This window comes from Cynocephalus volans, chromosome 3 (assembly GCF_027409185.1).
Source record: "Cynocephalus volans isolate mCynVol1 chromosome 3, mCynVol1.pri, whole genome shotgun sequence".
Lineage (NCBI taxonomy): Eukaryota > Metazoa > Chordata > Mammalia > Dermoptera > Cynocephalidae > Cynocephalus > Cynocephalus volans.
The window spans coordinates 152,858,432-152,866,243 of NC_084462.1; the positions used below are offsets into that span (position 1 = coordinate 152,858,432).

Genomic DNA, 7,812 nt, shown 5'->3' on the forward strand with positions numbered 1-7,812 from the left:
ATTCAGTGTTTCACTGTTAAGTCTCATACCTAAAGTTTTTACACTGTGGCTTCTGCTCTTAAAGCCTATAATATTGTGATCTCCTAATTTCCAAGTCCACCATGTTCAATCTGCATATTCCTTGGGCTTTCCTTTAGTTGTGACATTATTGCATTACCCCCATTTTTTCTCCGTTTTTTGTCTCCTTTCCCAAGGAATGACTTTTTTTTTTTTTTTTTTTTTTTGGTTCTTCTGTGAAAATAGCTTCTTCTCTTTTACTGGCTTCTCTCCTTTACATTTATTCTTAATGAATTTTGAATTATCAAATATTTATTGAACAGGTACCATGTGACTGTTTTTAGTGTCTGTTTTGGTGTCTGATGGTTCTTATAAACCTGTATAGCTTGTAGGAATGGATGGTCCCTTGGAATTCCCTGGACGGGATGGACATCTTGCCTGTTCTGGTGGAGGTCAGAGTAAAGGTCTGTGAGAGGAGATGATTGTACTGCTTTTCTTTCTTCTTCATGTGCATTTGCACCAAATTAGGGATTGGCTTTCTTTTTCCCCTTCACGTGTGATTATACGTATTCTCAGTATTTTCCATGCCATCTCTCTGGGCAGTTTCCAAATCCAGCATTGTCAGAATTATACTGTGGTGTCGTAAGTGACTTTTGTGTGAAGAATTCCCCTGATAGCTCTTTAGCTTTCTCTGATAGTAACTTGTTTGTCTTTATCTTTAGAAACTCTGTAGAATTTACACATTTCCATCTCAGAAAATGCTTTGAATGAGTGAATTCATTGAAAACTTTTTTGTTGTTGTTCATACATGTCTTATATTTCATTACTGTATGGATTTTTTAAAATTAATTATGGAAATGATTTTGGAATGTGTTAAATTTTCCAGAATAATTCTTTGTTGAGACATTCCTCTAGAGGGCTGCTGGACAGTAGGATGGCTCTCTGTCTTGTTAATGCATGCAGAGCAACTCTGGCTTTCCTTGTTTAGAAAATGCTTATAAGCTGCACGTCTAGATTCCTGCCTGGGGTTTTTCATTCCACTTCTTCACCAAACAATGTCTGTTGCTCTGTCTTTGTCAGATTGTGTCTCTTCTTAAATAGCTCTGCTTATTCTTGTAAAGCAGTAATTATATCATGGAACACATTTTTTTTGAAGAAGTACCAACTAAGAATTATTTTGTGATAATTAAATTATAAAGCTATGAACAATGTCTTATTGCAAATATAATAGATACACTAAGCATTGTTTAGTGATTTCATTCGAATGAAGAGGAAGCAACTAAATATACAAATTGAATTATGTAGTTCTTGTTTCAGGCAAACTTATGCTACTTAGTATCCACAAAATGAGTCCATATAGCTTTATTGTCCTTAAGTATAAGGTCAAAAGTTTGTAAACCCAATTATGTAATGAAAAGTCTGCTATCAGCATTTTATTCACTAAATTTATGTCATTTACAAAATCTTAAATATCTCTGAAAGATAAAGAGATTGTCTTTTATAACCAACAGATTTTTTATTTATATCTTTATGGCGAGGAATGTGGTGATAATAGAAGATATTTATGTATCAGATAAAATCAATATACAATAACATGAGGGTACTTCAAAAAATTCATGAAAAGAGTCATACTACCTTCTAATTCCATGAAACTTTATGAAGTGCCCTTGTATGTTTTAGGTACCTTAAAAATGCAGTTATCTCTTTGAGTCCTCGCTTCCAAGATGACAGAGAAGAAAGGGAACAACAGTCTTGCCAAAAAGGGCAGTGGCCACATGCAACCTATTCACTGCACGAACTGTGCCCAGTGCGTGCCCAAGGACAAGGCCATTAAGAAGTTTGTCATTAGAAACATAGTAGAGGCTGCAGCCATCAGGGACATTTCTGAAGCGAGTGTCTCCGCTGCCTGTGTGCTTCCCAAATTGTATGAGAAGCTACACTGCTGGGTGAGTTGTGCCATTCACAGCAATGTAGTCAGGCCTGGAAGGACCAAACACCCCCACCACTATTTAGAGCCGCAGGTGCTGCCCCATGACCTTCACCAAAGCCAGTGTAAGGAGCTGGATTCTTAAGGACTGAAGAAAAACTATTCTCTGGAAAAAAAATAAAATAGAAATTATACTAAAAAAATAAAAGCAGTTATCAACATTCAGTCAACAGAAGAATTTCAGTGTATTAGTGTAATTTCCATGAGGATGTTTACATTTATAATGTTCTTAATTAGAAATTAAAATTTGGTGTTCACTATAAAAGTGAAATGAAAAGTCATGCTTACATGATGAGATATTGCTTAATCATGATCAATTTATTTATTTGATCATGAGCAATTGAACCTTCTCCTTCAGAGGTTGTAACTGTTTCTAATTTTAAACCTAAGCCTGCTTTTTCTGTTTTTTTTTTTTTTTTTTTTTTTTAACACATGATTAAAAATACTTCACTTTTATTAAACTTAAGAAGAGTTCAAAATGATTCAGCATTTGAGTGTTTTTGAGTGCTGGAAAAAGATTTGGAATGCCTTTTTCCAGGATGACCTCTGTGTCTCCCATCGCCTTCCAGAGGCCCCCACAATGGAAGGCCCATTTATTAGTAGATTGGGATTTACTTCACACAATTTATTCCTATTAATTGCTTCTTTCTCTTCTCTCTGAAATTCTACCATTTTGGTTGTCTTATTATCATCTTTTAGGGGAGAGTCTTCTCCAGTGGGTGTTTTTTTTTTTAATTCTCTGGTACTTCTTGTCCTCACAGAGGAGGAGCTGTCCCACGTGTAAGCCAGGTAATTCTGCAGACAGCCCCTCCAAACCCCAAGAGCTCTTTTCATTATTTCTGACATTTTATTTATTCTCTTGTTATCTCTGCCTAGATTGGCTGGACAGAGATAGATTTGAAGGTCTGTGTAAACATTTGATCATTTCAATCACAAATTGACTAAATGGGAGGTTTCTATTTAGTTACTTGTGATAGGTCACCAGACAGATTGTATTAATCCCATAGTTTCAATGGGCCATCTGTTGAGTCACTCTGGTAATTGTTCCTTTTTGTGAGTACCAATGTACCCAGTTAAGTTGCAGCCAAGGGTGTTGGGAATTCTTTTAAAGAGACTAGTGTGCTGAACAGTAGGCCCCTCTCAACTGAAACTTGCCCTCAGAGTTTTTGTGTAATGTATTTTGTTTTCTGTATTCCTTTTCCTTAGTTGTGAGAGATTGCTTGTTGATTGTGGAAGTTAAGGGTCATGCTTATTGAAGATAATTAGAAAAAGGCAGAAGTGGGATTGGGAATAGGAAGAATGAGACCAAACATTTGGCTGTAGCAGTAGTGGGATTTCTTTGCAGTCAAGCTTTGGGCAAGACAAAAGGAATGATGGGCAATAAACCTGTTTGGTACAGCAGGCTTGCTCTGTAGCTCTTGGGAGAGGAGCTCAGAAAGAGTATGATGTGGGGTAGTCACAGCTGAAGTTTTAAGCAAAGGAGCTTAAATTTGGTAACTCAGAACATCTGAAATGTGCATTTTACTTTGTGTTTCTGATTTTCTGGTGAGGTCTGGGAAATGAAAGTCAAAACATGGAGTCTTAAGTCTGAAGGGCAGTGGCTAGGTAGATGGAGAACCAGACTGTAGCAGACATCTGTAAGTGTGTTATCTGGGAGAAAGAGAAATACCAGCTCTGTTCTGGGTTGTCTTCTCTTCTCTTCTCTTCTCTCCTCTCCTAAGGTGGTATCACCTACTTTCACGACTTTAAATATTGTCTAAACGCCTCTGTGATTCCCAATTCTGTATCTCCAGCTCAGACTTTCTTTAGACTCGCAGCTGTCTTTTTCATATCTCCACATAGATGTCCTCTAGACATCATTCATTCAGCACGGTCAACAAAGACTTTTATGTCCAGGATGATCAGCTTGTCCTGGTTTGCTGGGACTTTCTTGGTTTTAACGCTGGAAGTCCCCCATTCTAGGAAACCCCTCAGTCCCAGGCAAACCAGGATGGCTCGTCACCCTCTTTATAGTCCTTAAACCTTCTTCTCTCCCACTTCCTTGGAAGAATCCTCTATCCAGTTGCTCAAGCTAAACATTTAGGAGTTATCCTTGATTTATCTCTTTCTAAATCCATCATTTGTGTTTTTTAACCACGTCTAATCCATCAGTCTGCCTTGTTTTCTCTTCCTCAAAAAATACCCAGTTCTGTCTACTTTCTTCATCTCTGCTGATGCCATCTTAATGCAAGACATTTTCATTTCTGTCTGTGTCGTGTCTTGAGATTAGAATATGGAACCCCACAACTGCTTCATATAGCTCTTAAGATCCAACCCCAAAGGGCTGGCTGGTTAGCTTAGTTGGTTAGAGCATGGTGCTGATAACACCATGGTCCAAGTTTTGATCCCTGTACTGGCCAGCTGCTGAAATAAATATATAAATAAATACAACTCGGTTACCCAGGCTCCTCCAAGCTTCCTCCCAGTCCGACACCCATCTGTCTCTCCTATACCATGTCATCTCCCCTCCCCCTCCAGCCACATGGGCTCTCTCTGACCTGAACATGCTAAATGGGTTCATATTTTAGGGTCTTTCTACTTGCTCTTCCCTCTGTCTGGAGTGTCCTTTCTTTGTGTAGCTGATTCCTCCTTGGCATTTAGGTGACCTCTTCACGGAGAGGACTTCCATGATTAATCAGTTGAAAGTAGCTAACTAGCTGCTCTTGACTGTATTAACATATTTTAATTTTCTGGATGGCTCTTCCCACTCTCTGGCCTCTATATCCTTTATTGACTTGCGTGTTCTTGCTCTCTCCTGCTAGGACGTAAGCTCCTCAAGAGTGGCAGTTTTCACTGCTGTGTGCACGGTCCTTTCCCTAGGCTTTAGGATGTTTCGCAGAAGAAGTGTCTAAGAAATATTATTAATTAAAGAATAAATTTAGTTATTCCAAGGCATCTAATTAAAACTCTGAGGAAAAACAGATCTTGAAAGATTTTTAGTAAGCAAGAATCAGTACAAATTAATTGTACCATACCTGTTATTACAACAAAATGTATAGTATATTATTGGTATTATGTTCATGTAATAGGTTATCATTCTTATTTTATGTTAGCTAAAGTTAAAGGAAAACTTTTAAAGTTTATTTACAAATGTATTTTCTCAATCACTGTGTTTCTTCTAAGTTTATAAGTTATTCAATGGAGAATTCTCCTCTTGCAGCAGTTTTTGCACCTGAGAGTAAGAGTAGAATCATCACATACATCAGTCTGTGGGAAGGGCAGAGAGCCTGGGAGACTTCCTTACCTGCTTTGAACTAAGGTGATTATAAATCTTTGCATTTAAATGTCTTGTTTGGCAGCTGGCCAGTATGGTGATCTGAACCTTTGACCTTGGTGTTACCAAAACCACACTCTAACCAGCTGAGCTAACTGGCCAGCCACTGTCAAAGGTACTTCTAAATCAGGTTTTCAACCTCAGGACTGTGGCATTTGGGCCAGATAATTCTTTGTTGTGGTAGGCGGCCACATTGTGCAATGTCTAGAGTATCTCTGGCCCCTGGCTGCTACCTGCTGGAGGCCAAGAGCACACCCTCAGTTCTGACCACCCATGTTTCCAGATACTGCCACATGTAACCTGAGAGGGCAAAATCTCCCCCATTGAAATGCACTCTTCTAACAATGAATATGTTTTATTTTCTTTATATTGGGAAAATATATTTTTTAAAAGTCAAGTAGTAATCTGGTTTTTGTTTTTATTTTGGCGGCAGGGGGAGATGTAGCTGACGTCTATTGTAAGGAAAGATTGTTCATCTTACATCATGACTAAGTTATAAGAATCTATTTTCAATTTGTGTGTTTCTGTAATTCTACAGTGAGCTTTGCATTAGAAACCCTAAAATATTCTGAGGGAATTTGTTCTTTCAGTGTGTCTATATTTTTCACCTCCTCCCATTACTGTGGAGCTAAACACTTTGAGACATATTAGGTTAAAAGCAGTAATGACAGAAGAAGGAAAAAAGTTGTTTTCTTCTGTGTTCTTTTTTTCCCCTCTCTTCTGTTCCCCCATTACCCCTCAGATGATCAAGTGGGGTATTAGTTTGAATGTTTTTAAGTTGGACATCAAGATAGGAAAGACATGTTTTGTTTTTCATAGCATTTTTTTTCCCCTGGAAAATGCTACCAGTATAATTTGAGCAGCCCCATGAATTGGTATTCTGAGATAAGGGAAAATATACCACAAATGTGTATGTTGGGAGAGAGCCTTTTTTTCTTATTCTACATAAATCTTTGTGCTTCAAACATAACATTGCATTGCTTAGGACTCCCCTATATCATATGGATATTTTTTTCATGTTGAAAGTAAATATCAAAATGTATGTAAGCTAGTTTTTAGTGTAGAATTATTGATTTTTAGAATAAACACAATTCTTACCAGCTTTCTTAAACTGAGGCCTTGACAAAGTATTGTTTATAAAGTAATAAGTAATCAGAGACAATCTATTAATTGAAGAATTTGAGCTTCTAATCTTGTTAGTAGTAGAAATGCTAGAGATTGACATATCCCCATGCTTGAATCAATCATTTAATATCCATTGGAAATTCAAAAGATGGCTGTGGTTGTCTTTTATATTTCTCAGGTTGAGGTTTGTGAGCTTTGGCCTATCTGGAATATTCTATTCAGTTTCTTCATGTGTACCAAGAATGAATATGAAACTGGGAAAAAAGTGTTCTCCCGTAATATTTATGAACTGTGGAATCTGCTCTTTGTAGGAACATGTACTGATATGTTGTTTCTGTTCAGCAAAGGTAGTTTGAAGAGTTCTTCTGTTTAAGATACTGAATTTTTTCTAAACAAATTAATGTCTCTTGATATTAGTTATCAATATAACCTTGGTTTTGCTGTACTGAAACCTTCAAACATTAACTTCAGGAAGTTTAGATGCCTCATTTCTTTTTAAACAGTATTTTAAATACTTCCTTTGCACACATGGTATTGAATTTAAAGTCACTGACCTTAAAGAAAGCCATGTAATTTAAACATAAGAGGCTTAAACATAAAAAATATTAACATAAAAAATAAAGTTAAAAAATTGTATTTGCTTTTCTGATGTAGGCTAGTGAAAACAGATGATCTTTTTCTATTGCTTTAAGTCTTTAGCTCCTTATCAGTTACCCTCACTGAGAAGCATGAGGTGTTCTTGGCATTTTTGAGTCAAACTCCGCACAGGTGACCTTCTGCATAAAGAGCTAGTGAGGACTTTCGTTTGTTCATTTGTATATTGGTAAGAAAAAGATAACAGTTCACAAAGTACATCTTTTGGTTTTACTCTTATAAAATTTTTTTGGCAAGTTTTTGGATATTTTGTTCTTGTTCACCTTACCTGCTGTACTTGTACTACCCTGACTTTTCCCACACTTACGAGCATAAGCATAGGTGCAGAACAGTTAACTTCTCTTTTTAATTTTTTAATACTGTTACTGTGATATATTTATATGTGTGTACATATGTATGTGCATGTTTATTCATACTTCTATAAAATGTTTATTTTATTTCCTTTTGCTTTAAGTTTAACCAACAGGTATTTCTAAGTTCCTACTGTGTGTCAAGCACAGTGCTAGTCACTGAGCTGGTAGAGACCCCATCTTCTTAGTGCCCGTAGAAAACCTGGAATATACAGTACAGTGCAAAGGGAAAGGTGACAATCACTATTCGCATTACCAATTCTGAGATCCTACATGCTGGTGGTATTCTCCACATCCATGTACATGCTATTGTTAGTTTTATTTGCTTCTTACATTGCTGAGCTCGTATTACACATACAGTTTTTTTTAAACTTCACATTATGTTG

The 7,812-nt window shown here is 36.8% G+C and overlaps 1 pseudogene; it reads left to right on the plus strand.

The window, feature by feature from the left end:
• The first annotated feature begins 1,721 nt into the window (after positions 1–1,721).
• On the plus strand, positions 1,722–2,053 carry LOC134373690 (small ribosomal subunit protein eS26-like; annotated as a pseudogene).
• The last annotated feature ends 5,759 nt before the right edge of the window (positions 2,054–7,812 follow it).